The sequence below is a fragment of the Dasypus novemcinctus genome, chromosome 11, assembly GCF_030445035.2.
Source record: "Dasypus novemcinctus isolate mDasNov1 chromosome 11, mDasNov1.1.hap2, whole genome shotgun sequence".
In the NCBI taxonomy this organism is placed as follows: Eukaryota; Metazoa; Chordata; class Mammalia; order Cingulata; family Dasypodidae; genus Dasypus; species Dasypus novemcinctus.
In genome coordinates this window covers 93,194,798-93,222,786 of record NC_080683.1, presented here as the reverse complement: position 1 = coordinate 93,222,786, position 27,989 = coordinate 93,194,798, and the positions used below count along the sequence as shown (strand labels likewise).

The 27,989-nt window shown below is 38.0% G+C and overlaps 1 protein-coding gene, 1 long non-coding RNA gene and 1 pseudogene across 5 annotated transcripts in view; 1 reads left to right on the top strand and 2 right to left on the bottom strand.

Moving 5' to 3' along the window:
• LOC131280434 (uncharacterized) overlaps window positions 1-27,989 on the bottom strand; it is a 172,860-nt gene that overhangs the window by 48,206 nt on the left and 96,665 nt on the right. The window contains exon 4 of one of the 4 annotated variants that reach the window (XR_011650116.1): window positions 3,329-3,422. The exons of the other annotated variants lie outside the window; for them this stretch is intronic. This is a non-coding gene — a long non-coding RNA (uncharacterized lncRNA). Of the gene's footprint in view, window positions 1-3,328; window positions 3,423-27,989 lie in introns of those variants that run through there. 4 annotated transcript variants of the gene reach the window in all.
• COL10A1 (collagen type X alpha 1 chain) overlaps window positions 1-27,989 on the top strand; it is a 161,305-nt gene that overhangs the window by 60,382 nt on the left and 72,934 nt on the right. The window lies entirely within an intron of this gene.
• Window positions 4,242-8,831, bottom strand: LOC131280433 (large ribosomal subunit protein eL8 pseudogene; annotated as a pseudogene).

Below are 27,989 nucleotides of genomic sequence, written 5' to 3'. Positions count from 1 at the left end.
TCAGTGTCAAATCTACTACTTGATGTCTTTTGGATGAGGACACAGCATTAGATGAGATGAACAATTTGTAGGGAAAAGGAAATAAAGAGAAAGGCATTTCCAGAAGATAGTCCTTTTGACAGAGAAAATTTAACAGGGCTATCGGACAGACTCTCCCATCTGTCTAGAAGGAACAACTAGAGATTTTGTCTTCTTGGGAAAGAGTTCTTTATATTATAGGAATGGTTCTAAATCAGGGGCAATTTTGACACCTCCTTTGCAAGGGACATTTAGCACTCTGGAGACATTTTTGATCATCACAACTTGGGGGTAGGGAGGACTGCTACTGGCATCTAGTTGGTACAAGGAGGGATACAGGTGAACAGCCTACAATACACAGAAGAGTTTTCCACTGTGTTGATAGAGGTCAGAAGTGGAAGGATTCTAGGCCAGAGTGTTCCTATTTAGAAGACACTTTCAGATTATATCCTTTGATAAATGTGTGTGGTTTATTCAGTGCTACTCTGTGTATTGTGGACAAACTTAAGTCCTTATTTGAAACATCTAGTCTTTCTAGATCTTTAGAAGTATACACCATATGTTAAAGTAGAGAGTGTAAAGTAATACTTTAAATATGTTTTTTGTTAATACATAGGAAGAGCTGTGTTTGGGGAATGGGGTTGTTAAACTAGACATTTTAGAGCAGTATGTTGATGGGGTGTTAATGGGCGCAGGAAAGGAAATGCACAGGGAAAGGTTCTTTGCCTGTGAGTTGAGACAAGTTCAGATGGTCTGACCATTGTTCTCTGTAGGCATTTTAGTTATTGCTGTGTATTAAAGGACGGGTCCCATGTCCAAAGTATGTAAAAAATAGAGGTAGTAAAATAATCCCTATTAAAGGTCCTAGTGTTAGTTTTAGGATGGACTGTCTTCTGGGAGTGATCTCTGTCCATCCACCTCTTGGAGCTGGATGGATTCCTGTACTTATTCATTGAATTGATGGATGAGGAAGGAGAGGAAGGGCAAAGGGAAGGGCTCCTTGCTAGTATCTCCATGTTGAGAAGACAGTTGTAGAATATAACCATAGTTCTAAATGTGCATGGTAAAATACCCATGTTGATTGCAGATATGGTTCATTCTTTACTTCACATCTAAGCCTTTTAGATATCTTGAGGTGACAATGTATGATAAAAAGTAGAGCCAGTGAATTAATGAATTTATAAATATCTTTCTGTTAAATTGATAGAAAAGAAGCATTTTTGATGTGGAATTGTTAAACCACCTCTGAACAGTATGCACCAGTACTTTTTCCATTAAATTGGCTGCAGAGGGGCAGAAGGAGGTGCAGGAGAATGGGTGTATGCAGATGTGTTCATATTTCCATTTTGATGCTAACTGTTGATGTATGTGTGCATCTCTTGGCTATATCATAGGAAAACTGTTAATTCAATAGAAACATACATTCTTGCTAATAATTCAATATAGATCTGATAACGAATTCTCTTAGAAGCATTATCCTTATTGTACTCTATTGCTTTATGTGAGCTGTAAATTGAGCATTAAGGGAGTGTAGTATTTGTAACTCTGCCAATATCTATAAAGCCCTGTTGCTATTTTTGTCTCAGGAAATGTTTGTCCCCAAGAAAGGAAGGAATACATGACTGAGATGGAGTCATGTATTCTTGGTTATTACAATACCTCATGGCTTTGGTGCTTTGAATTGGTAAATATTCATGATGTGTGAAAACGCATGATATATTCTGTGTGATCTCGATCACATAAAAAATGTATGCTCAGTGTGTATACACACAGGACCTAGAAGTTTATGTCAGATTGTAAACTGCTTGTGATTCTGGATGACTTTTGTATTCTTTCCTTATTGTGTTTTTCAGTTTTCCATATTGTACAATTAAAAGTTAAAAAAAAAATGTTTTTAAAAAAACTTAAAAAAAAAAAAAGAAAAAAAGAATCACTGTCAGTAGTGCTCAGGTTAAGAAACCCTACATTATAGCCAAAGGAGTGTCTACTAGAAAAACTTCACCCAGCTTTATACCATTTCAACTCTTTCTTGTTTTTTTTATTTAAAAATTTATTTTTTATACCTATGCTACAAGTTACTGAGTTAATACAAGATAATAACTACAATACCAATAAATCTGCCTTAGACAGTGGTTACATTCCTCCCTTGTTTTTGTTCTTTCCTCAATCTTGAGTGATTTGGTATGATGTCCAACTCTGCTTCAGGCTGAGAAGGGATGTAGGTATTATGGGGCAGAGAAATGGAATGGTTTTGCTAGCAGATGAAGATGGTCCTTGGTTTTGGGATGGGGCTGGTTTATCATCATCATTTTGTTAGTTGTCCAGGCCAGGCCAGAAGAACTGGAATGTGGGAGTTGGCAGTATACCTTCTGGGTTTCAGGCCTCAACCAGCATAGGAACAATCTGAAGGCTTTAAGTTTCTGAGAAATACACTTAACAGTAAATTGAAAATCATAGATACAGATAAAAGAAGTAGAAGAATCACAATTACGGGATTTATAAATGAGTGTAACTATGTTATATTGGGGAAATAGCTTTTCTTATATTCCCAGATAAAGCCTGCTAAGGTAGGTGTTGATTTCATGTGGCCTCATGGCTTGCCTGCAGTGTCCAGACACCCCTAGGGTCCTCAGGAGCACTTTTGTCTGCAGTTTTGTTTACTGTGGCAGTTTGTGAAGTATAGCCAAGACCTGCATAAGCATAACTTCTAGAATGACCTCCTGACTTACTTTGAAACCTCCTAGCCATAAAAACGAATTTATTTAGTATTTCTCCCTTTTGAGCAAGGTCTTTCTCTGAAAACACTTGGTAATAATCTCTTGGTGCCATGGAGGCTCATTCCTGAGAGTCATGCCCCATACTGGAGGGAAGGTAATGAGTTTATTTGCAGTGTTTGGCTTAAGAGAGGCCACACTTGAGTAACAAGGAAGTTTTCAGGAGATAACTTTTAGGCATTAAACTTAGGTTATGTTTTATTTTTACAAAACTGAGGTTTATAAGTGCAAGCTTTAAGAATGAGGTCTTGGCTTATTAGCCTGTTTTCTTTTATTAGGTAAGACTTATGTATTCCAGAGTTTTGGCTATCTTATTTGAAAAAGTAGCAGAACTTCCCCAGGAGGAGTGTTTAATATTTTGTTAGCTACTGTATAAGCATCTATCTATCCAGAGAACATACCATATGGCGACAAGGACACATTTATATCCCAAAGAAGTATATAGCTATATAACGTTCAATATGTTCAAAAACCACTGTCTGCTGAATCAACTGACCATGTCCCACCTTTACCGTCTTATCAGGACTAAGTTATTTGACAAGTAGAATATAATTTATATACTTGCCTTGCTTCTTGTGTAAAGTTCTTCTTTTTCCCCTGAAGATGAAGCTTTGACTGCAGCTGAACTTCCTGTACTTTCAGAGGAGACTCAGAGTAAAACAGTATAATTGAGATGGAAATTTGGTTGATTCTGTGACATATAATATTTTTCTAAGAATAAAAAATGCACCATTCCAATAATCCCCTATTGTTGACATTTAACATTGGTGTGGTATCTTTGTTACAATTGATGCAAGAATGTTAATATATTACTGTTAACTATAATCATATATTTATTTAGGTGCTTTTCCTCCATGTACCAACCTGTTATTAATATCTTGTTATATGTATACCATCTTGTTGATATAATCTTGTTACAGATCCTGAAAGAACATTTTATATTTGTATTATTTACCATAATCCTTATCTACCACAGGGTTCACTGTATTATATAATCCCATGTTTTATATCCTGCTTTCCTTTTGGTAACATATACAACTGAAAACTTCCCTGTTCACCACATTCACACACATACTTTAATACTGTTAAGTATACTTATGGTATTGTGCTACTGTCACCTCTGTCCATTTACAAACCATTACAAACAACCAAATTATAAATTCTGTACAGATTAAGCATCAGCTCCCCATTCTCTACCCACATTCTATCTCCTGGTAACCTATCTTCTAGATTCTATCTCTGTGAGTTTTCTTATTGTAATTAGTTCACATTAGTGAGATCATATAATATTTCTCCTTTAGTGTCTGACTTATTTCACTCAACATAAGGTCCTCGAGTTCATCCATGTTATCACATGCATCAGTACTTCATTCCTTCTTACAGCTGAATGATATTCCATCATATATATATATATTTATATATATATATTTATATTTATATATCTCCACATTTTGTTTATCCATTCATCTGCTGACAGACATTTGGGTTGCTTCCATCTTTTGGCAACTGTGAATATGGGTGCTAGGAACATTGGTGTGCATATATCTATTCATGTCCCTGCTTTCCATTCTTCTGGGTATATACCTGGTAATGGGACTGCCAGATCATATGGCAATTCCCTACTTAGCTTCCTGAGGAACCAAGAACTTCTAACACAATGTTGAATAAGAGTTGTGACAGTAGGCAGCCTTATCTTGTTTTGGATCATAGAGGGAAAGCTTTTAGCTTTTACCACTGACTATGTTAATGTGGGTTTTTAGCTGTGGGTTTTTCATATATGCCCCTTATCATGTTGAGGAAGTTTCCTTCTATTCCTATTTTTCAAAGGGTTTTTATTAAGAAATGCTGCTGAATTTTGTCTAGTGCCTTTTCTGCATCGATAGAGATGGTCATGTAATTTTTTTCCTCTGATTTTTTAATGTGGTGTATTACGTTAGTTGACTTTATGTTGAACCATCCTTGCATACCTGGGATAAAATCCACTTGATCATGGTGAATAATTAGTTTGATGTGCTATTGGATTCTGTCTGCAAGTATTTTGTTGATAATTTTTGAATCTGAGTTCATTAGAGATATTGTTCTGTAAGTTTTTCTTGTAGCATCTTTATGTGGTTTTGGTAATAGGGTGATGTTGGCATCACATAATGAGTTCATAATGTTCCCTCCTCTTCTATTTTTTGAAAGAGTTTGAGCAGGAATGGCATTAGTTCTTTCAAAATTAGTAGAAATTACCTTTGAAGCTATCTGGTTCTGGGCTTTTTCTTGGTTGGGAGGTTTTTGATGACTGATTCAATCTCATTACTTAGGATTGCTCTGTTGAGGTCTTCTATTTCTTCAACAGTGTAGCTTGTTCAGGTGATTTTAGGAAGTCATCCATTCATCTAAGTTATCTAATTTTTTGGCATACAGTTGTTCATAGTATCCTCTTCTGATCCTTTCTAATTATGTGGGCTCAATGGTGATGACCTCCTCATTTCTGATTTATTTGCATCTTCTCTCTTTTTTATTAGTACAGCTAAGGGTGTTCAGTTTTAGGAATCTTCTCAAAAAAACCAGCCTTTGGTTTTATTAACTCTCTCTATTGTTTCTTATTCTTAATTTCATTTTTTTCTGCCCTAATTTTTGTTTTTTCATAAACTTCTGTTTACTTTGGGATTAGTTTGCTGTTCTTTTCCTTGTTCCTCCCGATGTGTAGTTAGGTCTTAGATTTTAGCTCTTTCTTCTTTTTTAATGTAGGCAATTAGGGCCAAAAATTTCCCTCTCAGCACTGCCTTTGCTGCATCCTGTAAGTTTTTTTTTTAAAAGGAGAACTTTTATTTTTATGTACAGAAAATCCAGCTGTGTACATTTAACCCAGGTTAGTGGCAAGTTCTTTAGCCTTGCCTTCTCCAGCTTGGCCATGCATGCCATGGACTTGGGACCCAGGACATTGCCTCTGCAGTGATGGCAGATCTCACTGTATCTGTTGTTGTAATTGGATTTAATAGCTTCCACCAGCTTAGCTAGTGCTCCTTTATCTTCCAAGTTGACCTGCATGAAGGCAACTATGGTGCAAGTCTTTCTGTGGACAAGCCTTCCCAGCCTGGCCTTTCCCTTGATGTTGCAGTAGGGGACCGCCATTTTATGACACAAGGCAGGCAGGAAGACAACTAGCTCAATTGGGTCCATGTCATGTGCAATCACTACCAGCTGGGCCTTCTTGTTTTCCAACAGAGTGGTGACAGTGTTCACCTGGGCTCGAAGCACAGGCAGCCACTTGGTGGGGATATCCCCTTTGCCAGAAGCTTTCTTCTCAGCTTGGCCCAGCAGCCTCTGCTCCTTCTGCTTTGTCTCTGGTCTGTACATGTGTGCCAGCTTGAGCAGCTGCATGGCTGTCTCGCAGTCCAAGGCTTGGGTGAACTGACTGATGGCAGGGGCCACTGTCAGCTGCTTGAAGAGGATGGCCCTTTGATGCTGCAGCCAGATGTAGCGGGGCCATTTGACAAAGTGGGTGAGGTCCCTTTCGGGCTGGATATCCTGTCCATTGCCAAAGTTCTTGGGTCTTTTCTCAAACAGGGTATTAACCACCTTCTTGGCCTCCTGCTTCTTCATGAAATCAGGGGCCAGGGCCACCTTTTTCCCCTTGGCCTTGTTTTCTTTTGGCATCTTGGGCAGTGGGCACGAGAGCCTGTAAGTTTTGATACGCTTCAAGATATTTACTGATTTGTCTTGCAATTTCCTCCTTGATCCAATATTTTAGAGTATGTTGCTTAACTTCCATATATTTGTGAATTTTCCATTTTTCTGCCCATTACTGGTTTCCAGCTTTATTCAGCTGTGATCAAAGAAAGTGCTTTGTATAAATCTCAATCTTTTTATTTATTTTTAATTTTTAAATTTATTTCTCACCCCTTCTCCTCCCTCCCCCAGTTGTCTGCTCTTTGTGTCCATTCACTGTGTGTTCTTCTGTGACCACTGCTATCCTTATCAGTGGCACCGGGAATCTGTGTTTCTTTTTATTGCGTCATCTTGTTGTGTCAGCTCTCCGTGTGTGCGGCGCCATTCTTGGGCAGGCTGCATTTTCTTTCGTGCTGGGTGGCTCTCCTTATGGGGCACACTCCTTGCATGTGGGGCTCCCCTATGCAGGGGACACCCTGGCATGGCATGGCATGGCACTCCTTGCGTGCATCAGCACTGTGCATGGGCCAGCTCCACATGGGTCAAGGAGGCCTGGGGTTTGAACTGTGGACCTCTCATGTGGTAGACGGATGCCCTAACCACTGGGCCAAGTTCGCTTCCTCCCTCAATCTTTTTAAATTTCTTGAGACTTATTCAATGACCCAACATGGGCACTCGAGAAGAATGTATTTCCAGCTGTTTTTGGGTGCAATGTTCTTTGTATGTCTATTAGATCTGTTCATTTACGATATTATTTAAAATCTGTTTCCTTATTGATTCTCTGTCTAGACATTCTGTCTATTGCTGAGGGTGTTGTATTGCAGTCTCTCACTATCATTGTTGAGGCCTCTATTTCTCTAGCATTTAGTTTTGCCAATGTTTGCCTCATGTATTTTGGGACACCCTGGTTAGGTGCATAAATAATTATGATTATTCTTTCTTTTGGTAGATTGCCCCTTTTATTAATATATAGTGTCCTTCTTTGTCTCTTACAATAATTTTGCAATTAAAATCTATTTTAACTGATGTTAGTATAGTAACCACAGCCTTTTTTTGGTTACTGTTTGCATGGAAAGTCATTTTCCAACCTTTCACTTGCAACCTATTTGAGTCCTTGGGTCTAAGGTGAGTCTCCTGTAGACAGCATACAGATGAGTCATATTTTTTAACCTATTCTGCCAATCTGTGTCTCTTAATTGGGAAGTTTAATCCATTAACAATGTTATTTGTATAAATAGTACTTATTCAGCCATTTTTTCTTTAGGTTTATATTTGTCATATTTTATTTTTTGTTTCTCTTTTTCACTTTTTAGTTACCCTTATTAAAAATCTTCCTTTCTACATGCTCCTCCAAACCTCCCTCTCCTGTCTTTTCCTTCAACCTGCAGAACTTCCTTTCATATTTCTTGAACGGCATGACTCCTGTTGGTGAATTCTCTCAATTTCTATTTATCTATATTTTGATTTATCCCTCATTTGTGAAGAACAATTTTGCTGGATACAGAATTCCTGACTGGCAGCTGTTTTTTTTTTTTTTTTTTCTCTCTCTCTCAGCACCTGTGACAGTTTGACGTTCTTTTACGAATCTTGAAAACATTATGTTTTTGATCTAATCCATTCTTGTGGGTGCGGGGCCCTTTGATTGAACTACATCAGTGAGGCATGAGCCAGCTTGGGTCTCCACCTCTTGCTGGGTCTGATATAAACAGAGACACAGAGACAGAGAGATATATAGAGAAAAAGGAATCTGTCATATTTGATCCTGCAATGTGAGAGAAAGAATTCCAGGCTTGCCCACAGCTGAGCTCAAAGAGAGAAGCCCTGAGAGGCTCAAAGGGCTGAGGCCCAGGGAGAGATGAGCTATATGTCTAATAGCTCACAGCTGAACTTGGGAAAAAAGCAGAGCAACTGTGACTGAGAGAAGAGGCCTGGAAGGAGACAAGCCCTATGCCTGGTTGCCCACAGCTGAGCTCCAGGAGATGGTAGATTCTGGAGAGGAAAGGAGAGATCGGTGACCATTTTCACCACATGATAGGATACTAGGATCAACAGTAGCTGACATTGGTGAGAATGATGGTGTCTTGATTTGGACATTTCCTGGCATCAGAAATATAAGCTTTTATCCTTAATAAATACCCTTTATAAAATGCAACCCATTTCTAGTACTTTGCTTCAGCAGTCCTTTGGCAAACTAAGACACATCTTGGACACTGTGCCTGGCAAGGTCTTGTCATGAGCCACTGACACTATTTCCCCTGGGCTACCTCTGAGTACCAGGCAAGGCCTCCCTCACAACTGCCCCCACTGCTTCATGTTCTCCTGGCAAGGCCTCCCTCCTGGGTCACCCGTGCTGCTTCCCCTGTGCCTCCCCAATTCCTGGCAAGGCCTCCCTCACGGGCCACTCACATTGCTTATCTGGTGCCTGGCAAGGCTTCCCTATGGGTCACCCTTCCCCCGTGCCTCCCCATTTCCCAGCAAGGTCTCCCTCAATGGGCTGAACTTGCTTCTTCCACGGAGCCCAACAAGGCCTCCCTCACAGGCCACCTGTGCCTCTTCCCCTGCGCCTGGTAAGGCCTCCCTCGCTTGTCACCCATGCCACTTCCCCTGTGCCTCGAAAGACTTCCAACATGGTTGCCCATGCCACTTCCTCTGCATCTGGCAAGCCTGCCTTGCCTGTCTTCTTGACATTTCCGGAGGATGAATGCACCCTGCTGCTCTCTACTCCACAATCTTGGTTCCTCCTGAACTATATTTATGGTAATGGCTATGAGGGACAACTACAGAAGACTCTGCCTTATTCTCTTACCTCATGAATTAGCTTATCAGAGAAAGGTCCCCCCATTTTGTTAAGAAACAGGACTTTTAATCATTTGAAAGAGTCTCCCCTCGTTCTTGGGTATGGGACAAAAAGGAGAAGGTACTTTCCTTAAAACAAGATGCTTGAGTCTTTCAGGGCATGATCAGATGAATAATTCCCCTGATATGAACAGAATTACACATCATTGTTCTGGAAAGGGAAGTTTTATCTCCATAAACCATCATTCACTGGCCATGCTGTTAGCCATCTTCTATTTAGGAACAAGTTGTGCATAGAAGTAAGGTGGCTCAGAAAATCTGCCAATGAAAATCTGTAATTAGATGGCTGTTACCCAGAAATTGTTGCTCACTGCTCAGTGACCTCAGTTTGGAAAGAAAATGAATGACTGAATCCCTGTAGCAAGTGATTACCTGGCAGTCTGACAGAAGAAAGAATCCTTTTGTTTACTGGGATCTCTCTTGGGAGCTTTAGAAAAAGCATGCTTGTCAGTGATGGATATTTTCTGAGCAAAGTGAGGTGCTGTGTAGTCATAAAGGATTGCATTGTCCTGACTATAAAAAAACTTCAGAGGGCTTGTGGTTGCCTTATAATTTGGTGTAATCCTATTTGCGGAGTGCCTGATAAAGTAGACAGTGTGCATGGAAAGTACACTATATACCATGATGCTGGATACACAATTGCTTCTCAATGGTAGGAATGATAAAGAACAAATGTGCTTTTGTTCTTAGTGATTTCTATGTGCCAGGCCATGTGCTGAGTGTTTTCCATATCATCTCATTTAACTGTCACTACCAGCCTATGAGATAAGGACTATTTTCAGATTTATTTTCATATTTGGAATTAAAAAGCAATCATGTAAATGGGTCAATGCTAAACAATCAGTAGGCTGAGCTGGTATTTGAATATCCAGCAGTCTAATTTCAAAATCTGGACACTGATATCACTGAATTATATTGTCCTTTATCTCCATCACAGTCTCTAAAATTGTTATTATTAACCATTACACAGGTTTGTTCTTAAGACATGGGTGGCTGTGGTGGAGGTCAAGAATGTTAGGAGTTATTCTATCCAGTATTTCCCAAGGCCTCAATTCTGCTAAGCTTTTCAAATCAGACAAGAGGGTAATCAGAGACCTGGCAGGGAATCAAGGCCTTTTTGTGAGTATTGTAAAGTTCAGCTGTGAGTTTTATATGGACCCCAGTAAGGGCAATGGTGTCTACAAACTGGGTGCTGTGTGATTTCAGACAAAGTTGACGTCTCTATCACTAACCAGGCCAAGCAGATGGTGATATCCCAAGCCTCATGCCTATTCAGGCTCCTAGAGAGGGCAGAGAAGACAGGGGTGATGAGGCAAGGGGCAGACTAAAAATGGAGCAAGGAGGTGAGGGCTGGGCAGGAAATCAGAGAATGTCCTGTCCTATCGGGAAGCACAAGAGACCTTGCTCTGTATACCTTCTGGTTCTGAGGCAGCAGTGCCATTAAACACACGCACACCAGTAAAGGAAGAGAAGAGCCATCGGTGACCAGGTCTGCAGGAAACAAAAGGAAAAAGAGCTGATCAGGTGCTTCCAGACAGGACTCTGGGGCAAACATGGCTACTCCATTTGAGGAAACCTCCAATTCCAGGCTAGAAGAGGGGTGGAGAAGGAGGTACCTCCTTACCCTGTCAATCTCATGAAAAATGGTGCCGGGGGAGCACTACATAAGTGCTTGTTGAAAACAGACGCTGCAAGGCTGCACAAGTGGAAGAGGGAAATGTGGAGAGGCTAAACTGGCACTCCTGACACTGTGGAATTAAGAGGCAGCAAACATATCCTATCGGAGAAGTTAGCCACACTGTTGAAACACTCATATAATGTCACACAGGGATAAATACTATTTTGTTTGTTGTAATGAAACTCCTCCTTGTCCAGAAGACCAAGTCCAGGGGCCTTCGTGCCGGGGGAGGATGAGAGGGCAGCCAAGCCTACGGAGGCGTAAAGCGCTGAAACCATTTTCCCTTTTTTCTCTCCTGTTTTTTTTTTCCTAATCAGAATTGTGCCCTGTACTGCAGCTATTTGTTTGAATTAAAGTTTTATTTATAGCAAAAAAAAAAAACCACAAAAAAACAAACTACTCCTCCTAACTTCCTCAAGCTTCTATGTAGCAAATATTTTGAGTCTTTTTCTAATTAATTTTTGTGCTAATAAAAATATAATTGAAAAGTGTAATTATGCTTTTTCTAAATCAAACTAATTACCAATATGGGTTGGGGAAACCATTTAGGAAATATTTAAATAACAATAGGTTTAGATTTTAAATGGACTTCTTTCTATTGGTATTTTGGTGTTAGTGCAATGGAAAAATAAGAAAAATGTAAAGAATTTAAAGTTTTATTTAAGAAAGGAACAAATGTGATTTGGAAAGTACAAATAATCTATCAGCTAAAACAGAAAGGTTTTTGGGGGGATTTGCAGTTTAAGCCATTAAGAAAGTTAGATGCTTATGGAATATATGATTGGCAAGGAAAGGAAAACTGTCCTTTTGAGATACAGTCTAACTCCTGCATGACGTCAGGAGATCAGAGTGACAGAATGTCAAGTTAAGTCCTTTATTTTCCCCATAATACCTACCACAGAGTATTACAATAGGTACTTAAACAAATATTGGGGGGATGGATGGAAGGCTGAAGGAAAAACTAACCAAAATAAATGATCATTATCAAATACTGGTTGGAGAGTGAGGAATCTCCCTATCTCCACCATCCCCCTTCCAAATCATGGTCAAAACTGCTCTCTCCAGTCTTTCCCAAAGTTAGCACTCTTTGGTCTTCAGTTCCCACTCCAGTTCATGGTGTCAGAGTCTGTTCTCTGCACATAAAGTTTGCTTAATTGGTACTATTTGCTACTGTCAATTGATCTACTGACACTAGGAAACTTAGCAATGAATTTATTTCTGAATAATAGAATGTATACTATTTTAAAACATGTGTTTTCTTCAAACAGAAATTTGGCAGCTGTTTTGATAGCCATCTTTCTAACTCCTGATTATATATATTATTTGAGGGGCAGGAGTAGAGAAATTACACCAAAATAATAATTTCAAATGTGGTCATATCTAAAGGGAAATATTGAAGTATCCTTAAAAATAAAGATTTTAGGAATTATTTGGTTATAATCTGACCATGACTAAGCTAATCAGGTTCACTACTGCTATGTCCTTTAGTAGAAAAAATTTTTTAATTAAATAAAAATTTAATGTAAATTTAATGGGGAAATACAGGGAACAAATAAAAATGCTTCTACAAAATTTCCAATCAATACTCTTCTCTTGATATCCAAACATTCTACATCATTTTAATAATGAAACCCTGGTATAAAATCCTGGTTTTAAGGCAAGCCATTTTCTAAGCTAATATTTTATTCTAATTTTAGTTTTCCTAAATAGTAAATATACTGTTTCACTTACTAACATATACCTCAAAATACATAGGATGATCCTAAGCTGGAAATCAAATCACTGCATGCTGCCCATGAATATGAATAAGACATAGAAAGTTTGGAAAGAGTGGTAAGGAGAGAAGTCAGATGACTTTAAGCTTAAAGAATTATAGCCGATCTTCTGATTTGGGGGTGGGGATGGTGTTGGTTCCATATGCTGTAAGTATTCATCCATGGCTTTTTGCTATCAATAGTTTATTTTTAAATTTGCTGTATCAAAGTAATACATGTAAATGGTTAAAAATTTAATACAAAAGAAGGAAGTGGATGTGGCTCAAGTGGCTGGGCTCCCACATGGGAGGTTCCAGGTTCAGTTCCCAGTGCCTCCTAAAGAAGATGAGCAAGACAGTGAGCTGGTACGGCAAGGTGATGCAACAAGATGATTCAATGAGATGACAAAATGAGGAGACACAACGAGGATACACAATGAGAGACACAACAAGTAGGAAGCGGAGGTGGCTCAAGTGATGGGGTACCTCCCTCCCACATGGGAGGTCCTGAATTCAGTTCCTGGTGCCTCCTAAAAAGAAGATGAGTAGACACAGAAAGCACACAACGGACAGACACAGACAGAGCAGACAGCAAGCTCAAACAATGTGGCAGCAGGGGGTAGAAATAAATAAATAAAAGTAATAAAATCTTTTTTAAAAATTTAATATAATAGTATAGCATGGCTTATAACAGAAAACAATAGGTTCTGGTTCCATACGTATTCCTCCCATCAGAAGTGCTCTCCAAAGACCACCACTTTAAACCATATCTGTTTTTAACTCTTCTTATAATTTATATTTACAACTCTAAATAATATGCTTATAGTTTTTAGTATGTAAGCTTTAGACATCTACTGACTTCCCATTAAGAAATGAGAATTTACTTACCTCATATTACTGTTTATCATCCTTCCCCTTCCTCCTATTTTTATAGTTTTATTCTATTATTGGTTACCTTTGGAGCTTTAAATAATATCCTTCAATCTCTATTTGTTGTTCCATCAATTTTAAACTCCCCATAATGTAAAATAGGTTTTTGCGACCTTCTCCTTGCCACCAACTCTGACAACCTAATGCTGATAGCCATCTTTTTGCCTTTTTTTCAAATTATCAAGGAGCCTTTCTATGTGTTCTCTATAGGTTGTTTATAAACATTAAAGGCAAACAATCTGTGTTTATTATATTTTTATTTATAAATATTTTTCATTGTAGAAACAAGTAATATTCCAGAATCACATTTATTTTTCTACAGGTCCATTTTATGAACTCTTAGTCATCCCAAAGAGCAAATTTCCTTTTATTAAATTTTCATGATTGCTCAAAATTACACCACATTTTGGTTGCATTATGGTTAGACAGTTTTGTACAGTTGTATATCATTGTACAGTTTTTCACTTTTCTTATAGTTTCTAATTGCCTTTATTTTGCTATCATTCACCAAACCCTCAAATTTCTATTGCAAATTTATGTTTGGGTCTAAAACATAAAGTTGAAAACCCAAAGTTTATTATAGCAGAGTTAAAATGAAAATAAACTTTGAAAACTACAACTTTGCTTCTAAATGCTTAAACAAAGATAAACTTTTCTTTATGTATCCTTTAACAGAGATGAGATATAGCCTGTATATTAATGACCACCATTTATTTGGTATTAATACTTGCAATTTATAAAACACTGCTTGCATATATTATTTTCTGTTTTCAACCCCATAAAATTTTCTCTACTCACAGATATGGCAATTAAAGATTAGAGAGACCAAAAGATTTTAGCTAATGTCACACAGCAAGTAAGAAGCAAGTTCCAAATTTAAAACCAAGTTCTCTTTTTCAAAGGCAAGTGTTCTTTGCTTTTACCACAGCTGCCTAACACATGGGCTCTTTTTGTCTTTTGTTTAGAAGATATCATAATTTTTTATTTATAGGTTTTCTTATCAATTATAACACTTGTATAGAAAGCAATATAGTACTTTCACTCCTTACTTATTACTAGATGCTATGGGGTGGGATTTTTGTAAATAAACAATTGAAAAGCTGACAGAATTAAAAGGAAAAACAAACTAAAAGGCCATTATACAAAGAGCTACTAAAATAACAAGCTGAATAATCAACTAAGGCAAAAGATTCATAAGAACTAGTTTCTTTAAGTAATGCCTGCTAATCAGTAAGGCACCAGGTTATAACGTTCAGCTCTAATAATGGAGCATTCATTTCAAGGGGGGGGGGGCGGGTAATGGTCCCAACCCTACGTTGACAGCAGGAACAACTCCAGGTACTGACCCTGAAAGCTCAAGGGCAACCGGAGACCACTCCTTTGGAGAAGCAGGGTCTGAAGCAGGGTCAGAACCAGGAAGAGTTGAACCTAGAAAAGACATGCTTTGCAGTGGGATGAGCACAAAGAAGCAGGCTTCAGCTGAATGCCAGGGGGAATTTCTAACAGGAAATATACTCTCAAAATAGAGAGCAAAATAGAAATGTTTGAACCAGTTGAGTTCTGGTTAATTGAGGTTTTACACTCTTGACACAGTTGTAAGGCAAAAAACCTGAAAATTCAATTACAAAATTTTAAATTTCATGTTTACCTTTTATAACACACAAAATAAATATTCTTTAATTTTCCCTAAGATTTATTTATTTTTTGCTTTTTCATATTTAGGAGAAAAAATTTAAACAAAAACTTAGATATTGACATGAACATAGAATCCAATTTAAGCATGGAGGAGCATTGTCCAGTTCAAGTCTTTCATTTGTATATGGTTAGGCACAACTACCAAATTTCTCTTAACACAATGGAGGAGCAGCAAGTATAGTTCTCTAAAGCAGAAATAGCATTTCATATGAATATTTTATTATACAAAAAAGAGGACTCATGATTTTTCATCAGTAGAAATATTAGCTGGTATTTATTGAGAGCTCATACCACATGTTAGATAGGCACTATATCACAAAAACACAATGTATTCCAATTTTAAAGATGAGCAAATGGTGATGTATGGAGGTTAATTAACTTGCCAAAGTCTCATAGTCAAGTCTGAACTCACATCTTAAACATCACACATTGCCAACTCTCTAACTACCTAATTAGCTTGATCAAAAGTCTAAATGAAAAACTCTTACCATGATTTTAATGGTTATCAGTTTTCATCTGAGTGAAGAGTTTCATAAGCCCAAACCCCATCCTCGTGTTTGTTAATAATTTCTACCTAATTTTGCTTTGTCCCTCCAAAAAGTCAATCAAAGTGGCTCCCAGGCAGCAAAACTGATTTGGATTTAGGTCTGATAATGTTTCCTGGCCCCTTACACTGGTGAAGACAGTAATGAACGTTGAGCAATGAGAACCTGGCAACCTTAGAGTTCAGGGAATACAAATATATAAACATTGTCTGTAAATACACACATTTTTAGGAATTAGCTATTAGGAGAAACATCTCAAATTTTAGATGTTGATTCTAGAAACTTATATAACCCACATTATCACACAAAAATGTTTAGATAATATCTAGATTGTGCTTAGTAATAGGAAGATTTTCTTTATAGGTAGTTTAGACAAACTATTTTCCTACTGCACTTCATTCCGATACTTGGTGGTATCAAGATACCTGGAATAGTCAAAATGAGGTTATTCTTAGCTATAATCTATCAACTACTTAGAAATCTTCAACAGTGATTGTTGAAGCCCATTTCATCTTATCAATAAGCTATTAAACTATCAGTAAATATTTATGAAGAACCTACGACATGGAAATTCCACATAAAACCTTTATTCCTCCTCCTCCTTTCACTTGAATCGCCTCTCACCTTCCTCTTTCACAGAGAAATGGGAGCAGTAAACACAGTAAATAGAGCAGGGTTTCAGTTTGCTTATGGTTAACATTTTTTAAAGACCTCAGATGCTCTTTCTTGTTTTGCATCTTGAAGCAAACTTGTCCTGGAGTTTGGGTCAGAGTTACAAATTCTTGCTAAACTACAGAATGAAGGGTAGGGTTTCTTGTTTATTTTCTTTCTTTCTTAAGATATTGACTTTCAGGGCCAAATAATGTTAAATTGGAAGAAACATAGTATTAAGTTTTTAAAGAATGCTTTCTCCTGCTATTACCATTTAGAGCAGGAGTTGAGAGACAGGGTCCTGGCCGTAGTTCTAACACCAACTCAACTATGCACCTCTGTGGAAGTTACTTAAAGGCCTCTGAACCTGGGTTTTCTCACTGAAAATAAAGAACGGAAGTTAGATCCTTTCTCAAGTCCTTACAAGGCCTGGAATTCTAGGATTTTCTTGTATTGGTCTTTATAAAAAGGAGTAACTCCTAAAGAGGACCATGGAGCAGCACAGAACCCATCCCAAAGAAATGATAGGAAAAATCTCTGGCACCTTCTTGAATTACTGAAATCTAGCAGACCTGTTGCAGGCTCCTCAGCAGAACAATTCTTTCCAGCCCTTTTGCAATCCACATGATTCTGGCGGTTCAGCTGTCAAAAATCCAAGAGACCACTAAATTTTTGGCAGCTTCACAGGTCTAAAGTCTTTCCTGTTTGATTTTAGTCGAGACCTAATAAAAGTAGAGGCTTTCTGCACTTGGTATTTAGCCCCACACCACTGTCATTTGTACACCTCTAACTTAATTTTAGATGTGTAAAAAAAGCAACTAATGTGATGGGGGGTTTGTTTGTTTTGTTTCATTAAGATACCAATACCACTAGCTCTTTATTCCACCTACTGTGTCCCTCACTTCTTCTCCCTCATCCAAATAACTATTCCTATTTCCCCTCTATTTCTAAGTATGCTAACAAAACAATTTATTTCCTCTTTCAAAATAAAAACTGTCAGAATTGCTTTCCTCTATTATGTGGGAATAACTTCACTTCTCAAGGACAGTATTTCATATAATACAGAAAAAATAGGTAGATAATAAAAAAATCTTACTGTTTTGGCTCAGGTAAGCTGGCTTTCCATTGTTTAAAAATGGAGCAATGAAAAGAGAAGAAAATGAACATACACTGACTAGTTACTTAATGCCAGGCACCTCCTATCCCCTGTTTCATTTAACAATCACTATAACTGGGTGATAAATATTGCTAGACCTTTGGTTATAGCTGAAAAAACACACAAACAAAAACCAAAAAGATAGAAAAACTGAGGTTGATTCAGAGGGATGAAATAATTTGCCCATATTCAAACATGGCCCATGCAATTTCCATTATATTATACTGTTTACAATTACTGTGCCACTACCAGCAAGCTATTAAAAGAACAACATATATTTCCTTTCTCCATTGAAATCCGTTTAAAAATCTTTTGAAAAGCAAATGCATACCTATAACAAAGTATAGAATAAACAAATTATGTACTTCCTTTGAAGGGATAATGCTAATAAGCAATTTCTTAGCACTTGACTAAGTAATTGCTGTCTACCATTACTTCATTTTCCCTACCTTCTCCCTATGAATGGATTTTTGTATCTGTGTATCTCCTATTTAGGATACAGTTCTATTAAAACATTTTCTTCACCCTCACAACATTATCCATAACCAACTATAAATATTTACTTTCCCTTGACAAGCAAGAGCCTTTTTAAAGAAGAGAAAAACAGTCTGCATAACTGGTTTAAACTTTTGAACTTTATTTCATCCATAAGAGCTATAAAGAACCAAGAGTCTCATAAGCACAACACAATGTCATCCAATATTTATTCATTCAATTGCTTGTATATTCATTCATGTGTTCTTTTGCTTGATGCAAAAAAGGATCTGACTTAACTTGCTCATGTGTTCTTTTTCCTTAATGCAAAAAGGGTCTGGATTAACTTGCTCAAAATGCTTAATAATAAAATAAGGACTATTACAACCAGAGAAAATCAGAGGAAAATGTCAAAGCTAGGAGAAAAATGAGTACATACAGTAAAACTGCAACTATATTCAGGTCACAAATTAGACTCTGGCACTTACAGGTGGAGAAAAATCTACACATACACAATCAATTAGCTAATTCTTATGGTCTAAAAGAGAAACAAGTTCTACTTCATCAGTGGAGGTAAAAGTTTTATGATAATTTAAACCTAAAAAAAATTTCTGAAGAGCAATACACTAAAAAACAAGCAAAATTCAAGTAGAAAAGGTATTCCTAAACATCCCATTTCAACCTGATTCACTGAATCCTTGGAAAAACCATTTGTAAATATGAGTAAACTGATAGGTAAAGACTGTTATAAATTGAGAATATGCACTGAACTTCTAGGATTTATAAGGTATGTTTTAAATATTGCAAAGTTCTAAGGCATGAGTCAAAGTTAATGCTATATTTATCCATTCCAATGACAAAATTTGACTCCATATTATAATGGTGGAAATGCTTTATTAATTTTAAATAAACAAAACAAAACAAAAAAAACAGTGAATTAGCTATGATATTAGACCTTGTATCCTTAAGTGAGAGGTTATACATGGGTCTTTAAAAACAACTTTTCCAGGGTCCTTGTAGTCTTCTGATACCACTCCCCAAAGATAACTACTGTCCTGATATTTATGATACTCATATCATTGCTTCTTTGGTCTTACCACCTAATTATGTACCCATAAATACTATATTCTAGTTTATCCTGCTTAAAATTTATTGTATAGATGGAATCACAGAGAATGTACTTTTTGTGTCAGGCCTTTTCACTCTCAACATTGTGTTTTTAAGATTCACTCATACTGTTGGTATAGCTATAATTTGTTTATTTTCATTGGTGAACAGAAATCCATCGTATGATACACAGTTTATCATTTTGCACTATTCTGGGTGTTTCTAATTTGGGGCTATTGTGAATGCCACTAAGAACATTCTGTATGGTATGTACTGAAGCATGGAAATGGCTGAATCATAGAGAATGGTCATCCTCAACTCTCTTAATAATACTCAATAATTTTCAAAACTAGCTCAACTAATTTATGTTCCTAGCAGCAGTTTTGGGAATTCCCCCTGCTCCACAGTCTCACCAACCATTCACATCACCAGACAAAGTTCAACCACTCTGATTGTCTCTATTGGTTTTGCACTGACATTTTAATTAGCATTTTCCAGATTATTAATGATTATTAATAAGCTTAAGCACATTTTTACATTTTTTGGCCACGTAGATTTCCTTGTTTGTAAGCTGCCTGTCAAATCTTATGCTCATTTTCCTACTGGGTTGCTGTCTCCTTGTTACTGACTTTAAGACCTTTTTTTTTTTTTTAAGATTTATTTTTATTTATTTCTTTCCCCTGCCCCAGGCCCCTACCTGTTGTCTGCTCTCTTGTGTCCTTTCGCTGTGTGTTCTTCTGTGTCTTCTTGCATTCTCAGCGGCACCAGGAATCTGTGTCTCTTTATCGCGTCATCTTGCTGCATCAGCTCTCTGTGTGTGCAGTGCCACTCTTGGGTGGGCTGTGCTTTCTTCGCATAGGGTGGCTTTCCTTGTGGGGCATACTCCTTGCGCGTGGGGCTCCCCTACAAAGGGGGGGGGGAAGTCCCTGTGTGGCACGACACTCCTTCACAGCAGCACTGCACACGGGCCACCTCACCACATGGGCCAGGAGGCCCTGGGTTAGAACTCTGGACCTCCTATATGGTAGGCGGACAGCCTATCAGGTGAGCCACATCCGCTTCCCTAGACCTTCTTTATACTTTGGGTATAAGCCCTTTTGTGTTTTTTAGGTTTCCAAATATCTTCTATTCCATAGACCAGACAGATTTGAGGTTCACAGGCTACGGCCAAGAAAGTGCTTGGCTAGCACAGTATTTTTTCATTTCTTAATGGTGTTTTTATGATGAACAGAGATTTTTAAGTTTTCTTTTTTTTGTATTTCAGAAGTTGTAGGTTTATAGAAATATCATGCATAACAAAAGAGTTCTCATATACCACCCTAATATTAACACCTTGTATTAATGTGATATACTTGTTGCAATTGATAAAAGAGCATATTTATAACTGTACTATTAACTACAGCCCATGATTCACCTTAGAATTCACTGTGTTATAAGGTGCTATGGATTTTTAAAAATTTATTCTAGTAACATATATATAACACAGAGTTTCCCTTTTAACCACATTCAAATACATATTTCAGACCTGGTAATTATGAGGAAAAATTTTTTAATTTTTGTTTCCTACTTATAAAGTATCTTTCTGTCTTAGGGTCATGAAAATATTCTCCCATTTTCTCCTCTGAAAATTTAATTGACTTGCTTTCTGCATTTAGGTCTATGATCCATGTGCGATTGATTTTTATGTATGATATGGGGTAGGGATCAAGTTTTATGGTTTTCCCATGTGGACAGCCAACTGTCCTGGCACAATTTATTGAAAAGACAGTCCTTTCTCTACTGTTGTACCTCCTTTGTCATCAAACAAACATCTACATGTGCATGGGTCTGGAATTTCTGGAATTTCTGTTCTGGTCCACTTATCTACTTGTCTGCTTTTGTACAAAAACCATACTGTCTTAATTACTGTGACTATAAGTAAGTACTAATATCTTGTAGAACAATCCCTTTTACCTTGTTCTTCAAGAGAGTCTTGGTTTTTTGTGGCGCTTTGCTTTTCCAAATAAATTTTAGAGTCTGCTTTAATTCCATAAAGTAACCTGTTAAAATTTTGACTGGAAGTGCACTGAGTTTAGATAATTAATTTGAAGAGATTTGACATCTTTAAAATATTGTCTTCCAAGCCATGAATATGATATAGTTTTCCATTTATTCAGGATTTCTTTTACTTTCTCTTAATAATGTTTTATATTTTCTGTTCAGAAGAATTGCAACAGCCTTTGCTAAGAGTTATTTAAATGTACTTGATATTTTGTGATGCTATTGCAAATGGTATTTTTTTCTAACTTAGCTTTCTAATTGCCTGTGGTGGGATCTGAATATCCAATTGATTTTTCTATAATGAATAAAAGTGATGACAGCAAGCTTCCTTATCTTATTGCCAGTCTCATATAGAATGCCTTCAGTGTTTGACTAAGAAGAATGAAAGTTTGTTATAGGTTATTTGGAGTTACCCTTCATGGGATTACAGAAGTCCACTTCTATTCTTCAAGTGCTAAGATTTAAAAAATTGTGAACAGGGAAACGGACTTGCCCCAGTGGTTAGGGCATCCGTCTACCACATGGGAGGTCCACGGTTCAAACCCCAGGCCTCCTTGACCCATGTGGAGCTGGCCCATGCACAGTGCTGATGCGTGCAAGGAGTGCTGTACCTCACAGGGGTGTCCCCAGTTAGGGGAGCCCCACGCGCAAGGAGTGCGCCCCGTAAGGAGAGCTGCCCAGTGTGAAAGAAAGTTCAGCCTGCCCAAGAATGGCACCACCCACACGGAGAGCTTACACAACAAGATGATGCAACAAAAAGAAACACAGATTCCCGTGCCACTGACAACAACAGAAGCGGACAAAGAAACAAGATGCAGCAAACAGACACAGAGAACAGACAACTGGGGTGGCGGGGGAGGGGAGAGAAATAAATAAATAAATCTTTTCAAAAAAAATTATGAATGGATGCTGAGTTTTATTTACTGAGTTTTACTGTATCCATTGGAATAATCATGACTTTTCTTCTTTAATTTGTTAATGTAATGAATTATACTGATATTCAAATGTTAAGCCAATCTTGCATTTTTCTTAGGGGAGAGCCACTTTTATATATTCTAAATTAATCTGCTAATTTTTATAAGATTCTTTTGTATCTATATTACATTGTGTGAGTGTTTTTTTATGGTGTATTAGTCCTTGTTCTCCAGGGAAAAAGAACTTGACAGGAGATAGTCAGAAATAGTTTGAGATTTTATAAAATATCTCATGTGACTATGGGGCTGCACGAGTTCAAATATAGGCTGCAAGCTGGGAACTCTGATGAAGGTTTTTGATGAATTCTCCACAAAAAGGTATCTGGCTGATATAGAGATAGAATTTCCTCTTTTGCTGAAATCATTACTTCTTCTAAGGCCTTCAACTGATTGGATGAGACATCTCTCACTGCTGAAGGCAGTCTCCTCAGTTGATTGTAAATGTAATCAGACATAGATGCATCAACTTAATGATTTAAGTCCACAAAATGTTTTCACAGTAACAATTAGGAGAGTGCTTGCTTGACCAAACAAATGGGCACCATTACCTGGCCAAGTTGGGATATGAACCTAACCATCACCTTGTTAACACAGCATCCCTTGTTAACATAGCAGGCATAAATATCACCTTAATCTCTAATAAAACAATACTTAATCTCTAATAAAACAATAACAGACATATTTTTCATCCAACATTTAACTATCCTGGGTACAACCAGAAATGCACAAAATCTCTCCAGAAAAGGGTATAAGTCCTTCAGTAATCTTAACTCTTAAACTTTATATCCTATAACTTAAATATTACAACATGAAACTAATATAACTTAAGTCATATGATAAGGGAAATAAGATAGGAAAGAAATCAAAGATATTTTCTTCCTATACATATATAAACATATATATATGTATGTGTGTATATATATATATATATATAAACTCATAACAAAACAAGGAAGAAATATTCATAATCATTAGAGTCCTCATTTCTCTAACTGGTCACTTGGATATAGTTTTCTTTTTAAGTAGGTACCTGGGATTGAACCCAGGACCTCATACATGGGAAGCAGGCACTCAACCATTTGAGTTAAATCTGTTCCTCCCATATTTATCACTACCTTCTTCCACTACCCATTCCATGTTCCCTTTACCTTCGGCAAGTACCTCAGCTGGCCGTGGTTTTTTGTCTGGTGGGGTGACCCAAACCTTCGGGCCTGAAGTTACTGGATCATTGGTAGTCCTGCCTGGACTGCGTTGTTGCAGTTTTCCATTGACTTAAATCACAGGGCCCAGTAGTACTAAGAGATAACCTAGTTGTAGGGCATGGTGTAGTTGCAATCCTACTTCCCCTTGATAGTCAGGGAAAGTCAGCTATCTGAAGAGAATGGCAAGTCTTTGCTCAAAAATTCTAATGGTCTGCATTGTAGTCTCCTATCAGGGCCTGCCAAGGCTTTAGATACCATCTCTGTTTGCACTGACACTTCCAGCACCAAATGATCTGCTGGATCATATGGCCCAAGTGGCAGAGAACCTTGCACAGCTGCCTGACCTATTGCAGAGTCTCCTCTTGTCCTGGTCTCCACTCAAAACTAGCAACTTTTCTTGTCACACAGTAAATGAGCTGGAGTAGCACACCCAAATGAGGGATATGTTATCTTCAAAATCCAAAGAAGCCAACTAGATGCTGTGCCTTTTTTTTGGTAGTAGGAAGGACCAGATGAAACAGCTTAACCTTCACTTTAGAAGAGATATCTTGACATGCCCCATACCATTGGACATCTAGAAATTTCAATGAGATGCAAGTTCCCTGTATTTTTGTTGGGCTTATCTCCCATTCTTTCTGAATCAAATGCCTTACCAATAAGTCTATAGTAGTTACTATTTCTTGCTCACCAGTCCAATCAGAATTATATCATCTATATAATGGTCCAGTGTGATGCCTTGTGAGAGGAAGGGATGATCAGTGTCCCACAGACAATATTATGACATAGAGCTGGAGAGTTGACATACCCCTGAGTTAGGACACTGAAAGTCTATTGCTGGTATTGCTAGCTAAAAGAAAACTGTTTCCGGTGTTCCTTACTAACAGCAATTGAGAGTAAAAGAATCTGCCATATCAGTAGCTGTATACCAGGTACCAAGGGATGTGTTAATTTGCTCAAGCAGTGATACCACATCTAGACCAGCAGCTGTAATTGGAATAATCGTTTGGTTAAGTTTACAATAATTCACTGTTTTCCTCCAGGTTCTGTCTGTTTTCTGCACAGGCCAAATAGGAGAGGGGAATGGGGATGTGATGGGAATTACCATGTTTGCATCCATCAAGTCTTTGATGGTCGTACCATCCTCTGCAATCCCTCCAGGAATCTGGTATTGTTTTTGACTTACTATTTTGCTAGGTAGGGGCATTTCTAGTGACTTCCACCTGGCAATTCCTACCATAATAACCCACAGTCCACAAGTCAGGGAACCAATGTGGGGATTCTGCCAGTTACTGAGGATGTCTATGACAATTTTGCATTCTGGAACTGGGAAAATAACCACAGAATGGGTCGGGGGCCCACTGGACCCAAAGTGAGATGGACCTGAGTTAACACTCCATTGATCATCTGACCTCTGTAAGCCCCTAGCACAGACTGGTAGATGATATTCTTTTATATCATCTTATACCAGCTGCACTCCTCTTCCAGAAGCTGCCAGAAGGTAGGTAGGCTTGCCAGACATAGGGGAAGCCATGGGGCAATGAGGGTAACTGGAGAGGGTGGTTGGAGAGGGAGAGCCCAGCCAGGCACTGGGGGAGAAGGAAGCCACAGGACAATCAGGCCAGGGAGAGGGAACCTAGCCAGAGGCCAGAGGCCTGAGGCAGAGGCTGTTTTTTCTCCCCTCCTCTATACCCCCCCCCCCTTCTTTCTCCCTTTTTTCATCTAAGTACTTGCAGAGAGGCTATTTTGGGATGATTGACTGGTGGGCACAGGCTGTCAGAAAGGAAGAGCGCAGCTGGTCACCTGAGAGGAGCCCAGTGATTGTTTTTTTCCTTCCCTTTCCTTAGACATGGGTGGCTGACAAGAAGTTGTAAGCCTGTGACCTGAGAGGGAGGTCATGTTTCTCTCTCTTTCTCTCTCCCTTCCCTTCCCTTCCCTTCCCTTCCCCTCCCTTCCCCTTCCCTTCCCTTCCCTTCCCTTCCCTTCCCTTCCCTTCCCTTCCCTTCCCTTCCCTTCTTTTTCCTTCCCTTCCCTTCTTTTTCCTTCCCTTCCTTTTTCCTTTCCTTTCTTTACTTTCTCTTTTCCTCTTTTTTCTTTCATCTTTTTCCTCTTTTCTCTTCATTTCTTCTCTTCCTGTTTTTCTTGTCTCTTCTATTTCCTTTTCTCTTTTTTTTGTTATTTTAATTTCTCAGTAAAACATGGGGAATTCTAAAAATTTAGAATACGTGGAACCAAGTGTCAAAGAAGACCCTTATCACAAAGCCAAACAAAAATAAAACCCTACATAAGGGGGAAAAACTGACCAACAGAATAAACAGCTCAATATAAACAAATGCCTAGACATCAGCAAAAAAATTACAAGTTATATACTAAGAAACTGGAAGACATGGCCCAGTCTAATGAACAAACTAAAAATCAGGAGGAGACACAGAATGTGGAACAACTAATCAAAGACGTCTAAACAAATATCCTCAATCAGTTCAATGAGATGAGGGACGAGATAAAGGACATTAAGTAGACACTGGGTGAACATTCAGATGAAATTGTAAACATACATAAAACATAACAGATCTTATGGAATGAAAGTCACAATGCAAGAAATAAAAATATACTAGAATCACCCAACAGCAGATTTTTAACAGGAAGAGGAAATTAGTGAAGTGCAAGATAAGAATATCTGAAATCACAGAGATGGACGAGATAGACAAAAAATGGAAAAAGTTTAGCAGGGACTCACGGTATTGAATGACAGCAGGAAATGCACAAACATACACATTATGGGTATCTGAGAGGGAGAAGAGAAGGGAAAAAGGGCAGAACAATTGTTTGAGGAAATAATGGCCACAAATTTCCCAAATCTTATGAGGGACCTGGATGTACATGTCCAGGAAGCACAACATACTCCGAACAGAATATGCCCTATCAGACTTTCCCTGAGACACATACTAGTCAGACTGTCAAATGCCAAAGATAGAGAGAGAATCCTGAAAACAGCAAGAGAAAAGAGATTGATCATATTTAACGGATGCTCAATAAGATTAAGTGCTGATTTCTCATCTGAAACCACAGAAGAAAGAAGGCAGTAGTGTAACATACTTAAGGTGCTGAAAGAAAAAAAAAATGCCAGCCAAGAATTCTGTACTTAGCAAAATTGTCCACCAGAAAGAGGAGAGATCAAAATATTCACAGGTAAACAGAAATTGAGGGAATTTGTGAATAAGAGTTCTGCTCTTCAAGAAATGCTAAAGGGAGTTCTGCAGGAAAAGAAAGGAGAGAGTTTTGGAGGAGAGTGTAGAAAGGAAGATTATTAGTAAGGGTAACTAAAAGAATAAAAACAGAAACAAAAATAAAATATGACAAAAAGAAGCCTAAAGAAAAAATGGCTGAAACAAATACTGCCTTTACAGTAATAACATTGAATATTAATGGACTAAACTCTCCAATCGGAAGACATAGGTTGGCAAAATGGATAAAAAATATGAACCATCTATATGCAGTCTACAAGAGACTTGCTTAGATCCAAGAACAAAATTAGGTTGCAAGAGACTGGAAAACAATTTTCTATGCAAATAGTAACCAAAAACAGGGTGGGGTAGCTATATTAATATCAGACAAAACTGACTTGGGAAGTGGATTTGGCCCAATGGATAGGGCGTCTGCCTACCACATGGGAGGTCTGTGGTTCAAACCCTAGGCCTCCTTGACCCATGTGGAGCTGGCCCATGTGCAGTGCTGATGCATGCAGGGAGTGCCCTGCAATGCAGGGCGTCCCCTGCGTAGGGGAGCCCCATGCGCAAGGAGTGCACCCCGTAAGGAGAGCCGCCCAGCATGAAAGAATGTGCAGCCTGCCCAAGAATGGCACTGCACACACAGAGAGTGGACATGACAAGATGATGCAACAAAAAGAAACACAGATTCCCAGTGCCAACAACTGGGGTGGCAGGGAAGGGAGAGAAATAAATAAAAAACAAATCTTTAAAAACAAAACGAAACAAAATAACTTTAAATGTAAAACTGTTTTAACAGACAAAGTATACTATATATTAATAAAGGGGCAATCAATTAAGAAAAAAGAATAATCATAAATATTTATGCACTTAACCAGGGTGCCCAAAATATTATACAAACACTGGCAAAACTGAAGGGAGAAAGAGACACCTTTACAATCGTAGTGGAACTTCAATACACCATTCTCAGCAATAGACAGAATATCTCAAAAGAGGACCAATAAAGAAACAGTGATCTTGAATAATACCTTAGAGGAACTAGACCTAATGGACCTATATAGAATTGCACCCACAAACAGCAGGGTAGACATTCTTCTTGAGTACTTATGGCTCATTACCCAGTATAGATAACATTTAGGTCACAGAACAACTCTCAATGAGTTTAGAAAGACTAAAATTGTACAAAGCACTTTTTCTGACCATAACAGAAGAAGGAAATCAATAATGAGTAGAGAACTGGAAAATTCACAAATAT